Below are 12,852 nucleotides of genomic sequence, written 5' to 3' on the forward strand. Positions count from 1 at the left end.
GCCCAAAAGCTAATATGAATGGGCTGCATTAAGAAAGGCATAGCTTTCAGAATTAAACAGAAAATAATCTCTCTGTACTATTCCATAACACTTCATATCTAGAGTACTATATGTAGTTCTGGTTGCAACAGTTTAGAAAAGGTATCAATAAACTCAATATTTTTTGAATGCGGATATTGAAAGATGTTAATGAACTTTGAGTTCATGCCATAAAAAATATGTAGCACTGAGAAGATTCATAGGGTGCATGAATAATAGTTTCAAAAGGGATTAGATTTGTTCTGTTGATTACCATAAAAAAGAATTAGAATTAATGAGAGTGAGATGAGATGTTGAGTATCAAAATTTTTTGTCAATCTGCATGGTGATGTTATTTCAGCTGATTAATTTATATTGAAGCTCGACATGTTGTTCAATGGAGTCAAGACATAGCATAGCTACAGATGTATTCTCCCTATTTAGACTTCAAGCTCCTTCAGAGGAGAAATTTTGTTTTTGTTTTATACTTCTTTGCATCTTCAAAACTTACAAGTGCTTGGCACTTAATAGCTACAATTTAATGCTTGTTGACTCGACTACAACTAGTTTCTATTTTGTGAAAATAATTAATCTCCTGGTTTGTTTGGAATATTGAAATTAGCACTTTTTGAAGTTGTGATGATTTTAAACATGGAAATTGGTTCCTGCTCAAAGGAAATGAAAACATCTAATATTGTCAAGAAAATAGTTTTGGCCTTACAGATCTGAAAAAATCTTGAGACTGTTAAGAATACCTGAAACAAAGTTAAGACAACCACTGTGCTAAAGGAATCCAAACTACCCTCTTGATTGCAGTTTTGCAGTTAGATCTTCAATAAATAGTAAAAAAATCAATGTCTTTTCTCCTCCTCCCTCATTATGTCTTTCTATCCTATGTCATAAAGAGATTTCCTTCTTATTTGTCAATGTAAACTTCTCTATAGAAACCCTTGATCCCATTCCTCTATCTTAAACAGATGGCCCTATCCATTAACTCTCACTGATCGCCTTTCTGTAGGTAATACTTCTGTTTCCCCTTCTCTAGCTATTGTTCTATATTTCTCTTCTCTTCATGATTAGAATCTTTGAGACAGGTGCCTGTAATCAGTTCTTCCACTTCTCACTTTCTTATAAATCACTATAATATGAAACTATAATTACAAATTACAATTACAATCCAAATTTGTAATTGCCAAATCTATTTTTTTCACAATCTTCATCCTTCATTTCTCTGCAATCTTCTACCCTTTTGAAAACCCTCTTATCTTAAGTGCTCATTCCTCTCTGGACTTTCTCTGTTTTTCTTTCTGTATTCTCTCCTGGTTTTTCTACTTTTTTGACCAATCCTTTTGATTCTTCATTAAATATTTATACTGGTCATACCTACTAGCCTTGAGTATTCCCCAAGATTCTGACACACCTTCTTCTGATCTTACATTTTTTTTTTTACTGTTTTCCTCTAAAACTCTGTCCTTTCTCATATTGCCATATTACTTTAAAAGTACAACCATTCTCTAGTTTACTTGGGCTCATGATCTTCACATTCTTCTTTCACTTTCAGTCATATGAAATTTAATCAATTTTCAAATCATATTTTTGCCTTCACAGTGTCTTTCATGTACATTCATCTTCCTCCCAGTCACATAGCTAACTCCTTTGTTTTTCTCATCACTTCATGCCTAACCCATCCAAGATGACCTTCTAATTTGTTTCCCTGCTCTAATTTCTTTCCCTACTCCAGCCTATCCTCTACATAGCTTTCTCAGGGTTCTTCTTAAAATTATCATGTAACTCCCTAATTCATTAAAGTTTAGTCTACTGAATTTCTTTTTCCTGTAACCCGACTAAATGTAGCTACCAGATTAAGGGAACTTTTCAAGCATTTTATACTTTACTCCCTTACAGATACACTGCAATGCTGAGATACTATCTTTCTTGCTATACCTCATTCAAGGTGTATTAAGTATACCTTTTCAATGTCTATCCATATCTGGAATGCTCTTCCTCCACAAGGAAACCTCCTGAATTCCCTGATTTCTTGTTAGTTGATAACCTTTTGTTAAATATCTACCATATGTCAGACAGTGGTGATACAAAGAAAGAAAAAAGACAGCCTCTACTCACAGATACCACCATATTCCTGTCCCCCTTAATGTTAGTATCTTTTCTCTGATCACTCAGAAATCACGCAGAAAAGTTTAGCCTAACTATCCACATAGAAAAAAAAATCAAATAGCTTTATCATCTATGATATGACATACAATTGAATAGATAACCTAAAAATCTTATTTGTGTATTTTGAGTGTGTGAGTGACAGAAAGAGAGACAGAGACAGAGAGAGAGCATGAAATTGCAAGAGACAGAGGGAGAGAAAAGGAGAGAAAATGGCTTGGATTACCTTTGGGAAACTGAAAACCATTTTTAATGATGCCAATATTCTCCCTGAAAGTATCCATTAAAAAATAAAAATATCCTTCTAGAAATGCAAATGATTATTTCTCAGGGAACCCTACAGTCTCCAAAGAGTTGGGGATCAATCAAAAAGGTAATACACAACAAGGAGTAGTGCAAAAAATGTCATCAAAAATTGCATGATAAAACATAAGAACATCTGGAAATGTGACAAATTTAAGGATAATTTATACATAGCTCAGAAACTACATTAATATTTTTATAATATCATGAGAACTCAAAGAATATTTTCACCTTTATGTTGGATATACTATTTTTTGTGGATTAATTGTATTAGAGGAATGAGTTGTAAAAATTGAACAGCTATAGATGGTTTATAATGTGTACTGTATGAAGTAGAACCTACATCAATAAAATTTTAGATTTGTATGAGTATTTGAATTTTAGAGAATAATGTCCTAAGAACAAGATCAGTTTAAAAATGTATTTTGAGTTCCTTGAGGGACAATAAATTCCTCATCAATGGAAATCTTTAAATTAAAGACTAGATAACAACATTTAAAATATAATATAAAGAGAAGTCACATTTACAGTTGTAACTAGATCTCCAAATTCACTTATAGTTCTACAGGTCTAAAATTGAATGATACTGTAATTTAAAACAATACTTCCTAGTGGCAACTATTCCAAATTGTACTGTACCATTTCAGTTGAACAATATAAATGATGACACCCAGATATCTATCCAAGATGATAGGCAGAGAAATATTATTCACAATAAATAGCATAATCAGTTATATGTAATTGGCTTGATAATTTGATTCTGAAACGTGTGCTAGATTAAACAGGCTGCATCAGGAGTAATAGAATAAGCTTTTGGAGAGGGATGATTTAAATCTCTAATAACTAATATTTTAAGGTGCTTTAAGAGTTGCAAAGCACTATATGCATTTGTATTTGTATGTATTGTGTATATATGTATCCTCATTTTATCCTTACAACAAACCTGGCAGGTGGTGCAAATATTATCCTCATTTTACATATGTAGAAACTGTGGCAGACAGTTTAAGTGTCTTGCCTATGGTTACCTATCTAGTAAGTCTGGATTTGAACTCAGGTCTTCCAGTTCCCACATCCAGTGCTCTATCTATTATGCTTTTTCTAGCTGCCCTAGAAAATGCATTTAGGCCAGTGCAAACCTCACTTAATTTAGCTGTCTGATGGAAATTTTTTTTCCTATATTAATATAGTTAATTGTACTTTCTCTGTCCATGAACCTATGGAGAGATTAAAGAATTAGATTTGTGGTTGGAAGAAATTTTAGAGATAATTTATTCTAACATTTCATTTTATTTTATAGATAAGAAAATGAAGAGTTAAGTGAAGGTCATATAGGTAGTCAATGGCAAAACCAGGATGTAAATGCAAGTCTTCTACTCTAAATCTAATGTCAACTTATCATTTTCAAGGTCTGATACAAAAGAAGGATTTATTAGAGAATATGAACTAGGAAAAAGGGAGCTCTGCCATAAGTTATGACCATTTACATCCAAGACTTCTATAAGTAGATTTGAAATTAGTTGAGATACCTAAACATCTATCCAAACATGAGTAGGACTTAGATATTTCCTAATATATATTTGATAAAGAGGTGGGAAGACTGATTTAAAGACAAAAATGAAAAGGGCTCAAATAAGGAAAATAGGAAACAAAAAAAGAAAAATACCTAATTCTTATTTTCTGTCAATACATGAAGGACTCATCCATTCATTTCAATAGATATTTGCAGGGTCATTACTTGGTGAATTACTTAAACCTGTATTTGTTTTTTCCCCCATTATTTTCAAAGAATGGGGCATGTCCCATTGGAATATAGCCATTTGGGTAACATTCTACTTTAGTGACTGAAATGTTTTATATAGTTAATAAAAATATAAGTACAATATAACATGGAAGTTTGAAGTACAATTTTGCTTTTTAGTCAATTTCATCACTATAGAGATGTGAAGTTTAGTAGAATATTTTTCAAAAGACTGCCCTTCATAACTTAAGCAAGATTGCCCTCAATCTGTGTATAAGTTATTTATTCTCAAAAAAGATTTTGTAAACATTGAATAATAGGCATTTAAGTTAATAGTTATTGAGATTTTATCAATTATATGATTTCCCCCAGGTGTTCAATATCCTCTTCTCTTTCATATTAACCTGAGAATCAGTTCACCAATGCCTTCAAAATCATTTCCATGAGCAAACTACAGTATTTTATTAATATAGACTACATTATAAAATCAGCACACAGGATTTCATCTGAGAAATATGTGACTGGAAAAGGAGAGTGAAAGGGCCCACTAGCATCTATACAACATAAAGAGATATAGAGAAGACAGCTTCTAGAATGTTGGGTACAATATCTATGAGAAAATGTATTAGAAGACATGGTTAAGGATTTGTAGAATAATGTGTAATTATATTATACTCTGTATTATAAGGAAACATGCTCACATGCAGGTAAATGGAATCACACTATTACTTAAATGTGACAGGATCACTAATTACTACTATTTCCTTTTTCTTTGCCATCCTCCACATGTTTTCATGTAGTTCTTAGTGTAAATAACTTTAATTATTTAAAAGAAAAATGGTACACTGTTTTAAGAACTGGGTTCCAAGGGAAACAAAAAGCACGTATTTTCTCTCACAAGCTAAACTAGATAGCAAGAATATAGGTTCAGAAAAGAAAGGTAGTAGAAGCAAGAAACTAATAGATGAGCAACTATAAGGATCTTCTGATAGTATTAGATTATAAAATTCATATGAAGTAGACAATAATTTAATATAAATTCTGTATCTGTCTTATTAATTCATCCTGCAACTTTCTTTTCAAGAAGTACTTAAAAACTATTGAATTTAATTGAAAAAAAAGTTGAATCATGGGGTATAATGGATTTATTGTACTACAAAGGTTTTTGATTGATAGATATTGTAAATTAATATATGAGAAAATATTCTAAACCACAATTAACAGAATAAGTTTTTGGAAAAGCCTTAATTTTATAGTCACTTATCAAAAATCAGTATTTTCACAAATATTTTTTCTACATGCATGCATTTTGCTTAAAATTTTTAAGTGATTAAAATAACTAAAAGTTGCTCATCTTCACTTCTCTACCTCTGTTTCTATCACTAGTATGACTTTTCTAGTTAAGATCGCTTATTTTAAGGGAGCTATTTTTATCAGTGTATGAGGAATTTATATAACTATTTCTTCCATATATTTGTAGAATAGGCTGAAAGTGTTATTTTCTTAATGCCACACTTTAATCTGTCATACTAACTGTTCTGCTTCATTGTAAGCAATTGTCAAGAATGCTTCTTCAGGAATGATAAAAATGTCTCAAGAAAAATAAAATGAAAGTTGACTATACAACTCTTCAAGATAATATTTAATAATAAAAGCATAGTACCTTGAAAATTATAGGCGTACAATAAACAATTTTTGAAAAGTTGCATATAAGCAAATTTTTTGTTAATGTAGAATCTAGAGTCTCTATAAATATAGACATTTTTATTTTATATTTGCATTCTCACAGTGAATAAAAAGCAGATTTATCCTAAAAAACTAAAAGGAGCTTTACCAAAGCTAAACATATCTTGAACAAACACAGTTTTCTTTATAATTCTCAAAGTTATATAAGGTAATGTTTTTCATAATTATGGACAAACTATTATTTATACTACCTAAATTTTTGAGGAGAATAAACAGGCTCATATTATGCTATCAATAAATTATAAAATGCTGAAGAACAAAGATAATGTTGTTTGATCTAAGAAAATCCAGAACTTTGGATGGTTTTATTTGCACTAGATTTATGTTTTCTATTGAAAAAAAAAATATATATATATATATTAAAAGACTACACAGTAACAAAATCAAATTCCTTATATTATGGAAGATAATATTATTTAATGTAAGAGGAAGTCAGATATAGTAGATAGAGTTGGCCTTAGAAACATTAGCACTCACGTCCAAATCTTAACTGTCCATTTGTCTAACTGCTGGCAATATGTCCTTGACAAGTCACTAGAACTCTTAGTACATCCAGATACCTTGAATTACAAAGAAGGTACTGACTTGTATTGGTACAGGAATTTTCTGAGTAGATACTCCCCATAACAGTGTAATAATCACAGTATGGTAATATATAGAAATGCACACATATATCATAAACGAAGTGATATAACATAGTACAGTGAATAAAAGCCCAAATTAACACATGCCAATTTTTATTTCATAATATTTAAAATAGTATTCCCAAAGAGTGTGATATTGTAGAAAGAAGAGTAGAATATGGACTAATTGGAGTTGTAAATGCATCTAATACTAAAGCAAATCATTTTACTTTAAGTTTGCTCATCTGGAAAGTGAGGAAAATAATACTTGTGTCTCTATAGAGTTGTCAAAATGTTGCATTAATATTAAAGCACTTCAAAAAACAATAAAGAAGAAATTCACAAAGACATTAAAGTGAAACCAAATATTTCTGTAAAAATATTTCAAGATGAAGGAAATCAAATAATCATCTAATAAGGCTATGACCTTATGACATTCACTAATGGTTCAAGAGAAAAAGAAAAATAATTAAAACAGAAGTCAAAATGGAAAAAGGAAGAATTTATGCCCTGAATAGCACAGATAATTAATAGAATAGAAAAATTTGAATCTCCTGTGCAAGATTACTGCAACAGAATGAGAGAATTGCTTATTTGGAATGCAGTTACAAAAATGAAGGACAATCTGGAAAAGTATGGAAAATGCAAAGATATTTTATTTTAAAACATATTTCCATATGAATCATGTTGTGAAAGAAAAATCAAAACAAAACCATGAGAAAGAAAAAGCAAAAAAAAAAAACCAAAATGAAAATATTTTGCATTGATCTGCATTCAGACTCCATAGTTCTCTCTTGATACAGATGGCATTTTCCGTTCCAAGTCTGTTGGAATTGACTTAGATCATTGTATGACTGAGAAGAGCTAAGTCTATCATAGTTGATCATTATATAATCTCGTTGTTACTGTGTGCAGTAGAATTATCAGTGGAGAGAGACAGGCTCTGGAGAGGGAAATAGGTAGGTGACCTTACATAGATCTCCCTCACTTAAATCCAATTCACTTGCATGTCAAGACATCACCTCCCTGATATCACGGTCCCCTCTGAGAATGAAGGACAAACAATAACAGCATCATACACCTAAATCTTTCCAGGTTTTTCTGAAATCAGCCTGTTCATCCTTTCTTATCATAGAAAAATATTATTCCATTACATTCATATAGTATAACTTATTCAGTCATTCCCCAATTGATGGGCATCTAGTCAATTTTCAATTCCTTTCTACCACAAAAAAGAACTGTTACAACCAGTTTTTCACATGTGGGTCCTTTCTCCTCTTTTATTAAATCTTTGGGATACAGATTCAGTATTGACACTGCTGCATTAAAAGGAATGCACAGTTTTATCAACTTTTGGGCATAGATTCAAATAAAAAGAAATTTTAAAACTACATTTTTAGTTTACAAGCAGAATAAATCGATCTCTGATGTATGAAGACAATTTTAAGATTCCAGATGACTATTAAAAATTAAAAAAAAAACCTGTACATCACAATATAAGAAATATTACACAAAAATTTCACAGGACTTTAGAACTCACAGGAGTTCTAAAAAACTAAAGCATTCATAAATCTCTCCCTCTAACCCTCCCCACTTCACCAAAAAGCTATAAACTCCACGATACTCTGTTGTTAAATTTAAATTACAAACAACAAATTTGGCAAGGGACTAGATAATAGAAATTTAAATGGAAATGATTTTTCAATAACATAAGACCATTCTGTACCAACTAGAAATGACAGAAAAGAATGGAACAAATTTCCCCAAAGCATAAAATTTCAATGTGCTGTCCAAAATGCCATATTCCATAAATCAGAGCATGGGGAGAAATGAAAAAAGGATTTTCAATAATAAATATTTGTAGCATTCTCAAAATAGATAACTGATATGAGCATATTATCCTCTTTACAATTATACCATGTAACATAAACATATGAAAGATAAGTAAATATAGCCACCATTAAAAGGACATGATACAAAATATTACTCCATTGATGGATAATATAAACAGAAAAAAAAAACCTGAAAAAAGAACACCTGAGAAATTTAACAATGATAAAACAAAATAATAGTAGAGGAACTATTAAATTTCTTTCTAAATGTACATAAATTGGTAATGGTAAATGTATTAACTGAAGAGAAATGATGATGGAATAATAGGGTTTAAACACCATAAGCTAAATATTACAACTTGCCTGGATGTAGGCAAATATTTTTTTCCTCTGGGACAAAATTGCAGAATAGCTGGATTACTAAAATAGTAGAAGGAAGGGTGAAGATGGAAAAAAAAATGTGTATTATACCTAATCAACTTAATGTAAGTAGCAAAGGGATAATCCCTGCTATAATTTCTTTGAAAGAACTATAGGAGAGTAGGTAAAAGTGAAAAGGTAAGAAATTAAAACAAAACCAAAAATGGTAAATTCAAATTCAGTGGGGGGAGGGAATCCTATTGAAAAGCAACCTCATGTAGTGAGATTTATTTTGTAATGGGCACTTTGCATAATACATCATGTCTTAGGAGAGGGGAATAAAAGGCATTATGGGACACCAGGCATCCATAAGGTGGGAGAGTATGGACTCAGAAAGGAAAATTCAGGGCAAGTTCATGATGGAATAAGGCTTATAAATGAACTTATGATCAGGGACAATAGGAAATATCTACCATGAGGCAATACTTCTATCCACTCTAGCTTTTATAAGAATTGTTACCTCTAAGAGTAAAGAACAATAAAATACAAGCTAGAAAAGGCAAGATCTATAAGGAAATAACAGAATTATTTTTAAAAAGATGAAAGAAACATGCATTTATGAGATGAAAAAGAAAAGTAATTAAATAACTAGGTAAAGGAAAGAAAAAGGGAATTAGTGACAACTAAAATCTTAAAATCAGGGGAAAAAGTGACAGATGGGAAAAAAGAAAGCTTAAGAATGTGAGAAAATCACTTTGTTAGAATAAATTAAGTAAAGAAAGCAAATTAAGCAAACATAATGGAAGAGAGGTAAAGAAAAAGGGAAAAATATAGAAAAAAGCATTACCAACAGATGGAAAAAATCTATCTCTTTTTCATACCATTAAAATTCAATAATCCCATTGAAAGTGTCAGATTAGACTAAAAATACACAAAATCCTGCAATATCTTGCTTATGGGAAACACACTTAAAAGCAAAAATATAGCAGAAATCAAAATGAGATACTAGAACAACATTTATTATGTATTAGATGAATAAATAAAAACCACAAAAGTAGAAATTATGCTATTGGACAAATCAAAATCCCAAACTCTTAACATAGAGATGAGCAAAGTTTACCTTATGCTGAAAGAAATTTTAGAAAATAAATTATTAGAAAATAAATATAAAATATTATATTCTCCAAATTCATCTGTACCTATGCAGAAAAACATGAACTGAAATATAAGAAAACAGAGACAGCACTAAAATAATAATGTATGATTTCAATGCTTATGTCAGATTTGGACAGCTTTAATACATATATAAAATATAGAATATTGAATCAATCCAATTCCAAACTAGAGTTAAAAGATATATGGCATCTTCTAAATTGCATTGCTAAAATATGTGTATTCTTCAGTACCATATGGAACAACAATTGGCCATGTATTAGCACAAAAAGATAGTGCAGATAAATGCTAAAATATAGAAATGGTAAACATATTCTTATAGGATATAATGCAATTAAAATAGTAAACAATTTAGAGTTAAAAAAGACATAATCAATTGGAGACTTAACAATGAAATTCTAAATATCAAGTATATCAAAGAACAAATAATAGAAATAGTGAATAATTATGCTTAAAAATGCTAATGGTGAAACACCATGCCAAAATTTCTGGGATGCAGTTAATGGAGTCTTGAGGGACAAAATAATAAATAAATAAATGAACAAAGAAACAAATAAATGAACAAAATAGAAAAGTAGAATAATCATTAAATGGATATGAATTTTAAAAATAGAGTAAACAAATAAATCTGGAATAAGTACAAAAAAGATATTGAAATTAGATTAGAAACAGATAATTTGGAAACTGTGCACATGGTAAGCAAAATTAAAAGTGTTTCTTTGAAAAGAATCACAAAATTGATTAATTTTTAGCCAGCCCAATTAAAAAGAAGAGGGAATAAAGTAAATAATATAATAACAAAATACCAAATAAACAAGTTAAATCAAAACTAGAACAAAAAGAATTATCATTAACTTTTGTTCAAAATGTATGATATAAGATTTGGCTACATGAGGAAGCATAAGAATATTTTAAAAATGCATTATCTATCCCAAATGACTGAAGAAAAATAGGGATCTTAAATAATCTAGTTTTGGAATATGAAATAAAACTAGCTGTAAAATAATTATGAATCTAGATGAACATGTGGAGGAGGGAACTCCTGGATTCACAGGATGAATTCACAGGATAATTATAGAAAATTGTAGAAAAATATTTAAATAACAGATACTACAGAAAATATTCTCAATGATTAAAAAAAACACAATCTGGTTCCTTTTATGAGAAAACATAATCTTACCAATTCACTTACCAAAGCCATTTGAAGTTGGTTTAAAAAGTAGAAAAGTAGATCTGTAAAGCCAAAAGCAGAAATTGTCATAAGCTTCCATATTTGATAAAAATTGGTAGAAAAACTTAAAAATATTTTGCAAAGAAACTAAGTTTAGACCAGCATGTTACTCCATATTTCACAACTGAAGGAAAGATATGTAAAATTATTTATGTAAAAATTATAAATTGAGTGGTTAGCATTTTAAAATAATGTTTTCTCTAAAGTGGTATTTCATAAATATAACTTTCTTTAAACCTTAACATTCTGCATAGAGAAGCTGCCTGCATTTGTTTTTCTTTTGTAAAAGATTATTTTAAAAGTGTTAATAATTTTTATTTACAGACATATCTTCCATAATATTGCCTGATATCACCTCTCACTGTTATTAATGGATTGGCAATATTAATGGATTAATGGATTGTTCCTCAATCTTACCACTTTGCTCTGTCTGATTCAGTTCAATTATGCTGCAATACTCTCTGCCCTGCCCCATCTCAGGGATCCTTTGCCAACTCGTTTCCTTCCCCTAACCAAACCCAACTTATTCTATTATTAGCTTTATGATGCCAATCCCCTGAAATGTTTTGATGGAGATAATGATATGGGTGTAAGTTACCATGTAATTGTCATATATTAACACTAATTATTTCCTCTCTTCTTTTAAAATACTATGTTGATGTTAAGAGAAATGCTACTGACTTAGTAGATTAATAAAGATTAAAAAATTAAATCCCTTTCTGACAAATTTTTACTTAAAGCATAATAAAAGTTCACTTAAATCTCAATGTAATTACCTAATGTAAATAGAATGCAGAAAAATGTACCAATCATCCAATTTCTCATTATATAAAATATATTCTATAAATATTATTTTAGAGAATTTTTATTTTGCTTTTATAGTATTTATTAATATATTTATGACCTGAAAGGATTTACTGTTAACAGGGGAACTTTTTCAGAATACTATTTTTCATTTAATGTGAATAGATTTGTGTTGGGGAAATTATTTAATTTCAAATCTATATGTATATAATAACAAGCTATATTATAATGGGATTCTACTACATATTGTTCTCAACCCCAAACTGCTATTATTACTATTGTAAACATGTTGAATTGGTGTAACATTGACACTAAAAAGCTTACAACCCATTATTTTTGACAAAGATTAAGATCTGGATTTATTTTTATGTGTAACTAAACAGGCCTTATCATATGAAAAGCTGCACATTATTAACATATAATCATCTATCAGACTACTCTATTTTTATGTGATAGTAGTATATGATAAAGATTGTGGCTGACACAAATTGACTAGTTTTATCTATCTATCTATCATTCTACCTATATATCTATCTATTTAGTATGAATCATATAGCCATGGCTTCATTCATAAACATGACTTTCAGAATTAGTCAGGTCCTCTGAAAAGCCATGTTGCTTTTTCATAACCCTGATTTGATTCCTTATGTAGAACTTTTAGATTTCATCATTATCTACTGACTATTCCAAATGATTTTGATAACTTTGTTGCTGTACTGACTACACTACTTTAGCGACTTGGAAAATAATGCATATATAGTTTTTTTTTTTTCCTCCCTATCCCACCTTTGGAAGATGCTACAAAAGGAATATGCTATTCCTGAACTTTTTGAAATATTGTAGATAATGATT

The 12,852-nt window shown here is 29.8% G+C and overlaps 1 protein-coding gene across 36 annotated transcripts in view; it reads left to right on the forward strand.

Moving 5' to 3' along the window:
- RIMS2 (regulating synaptic membrane exocytosis 2) overlaps positions 1–12,852 on the forward strand; it is a 775,594-nt gene that overhangs the window by 503,912 nt on the left and 258,830 nt on the right. The window lies entirely within an intron of this gene.

This window comes from Sarcophilus harrisii, chromosome 1, assembly GCF_902635505.1.
Source record: "Sarcophilus harrisii chromosome 1, mSarHar1.11, whole genome shotgun sequence".
Lineage (NCBI taxonomy): Eukaryota > Metazoa > Chordata > Mammalia > Dasyuromorphia > Dasyuridae > Sarcophilus > Sarcophilus harrisii.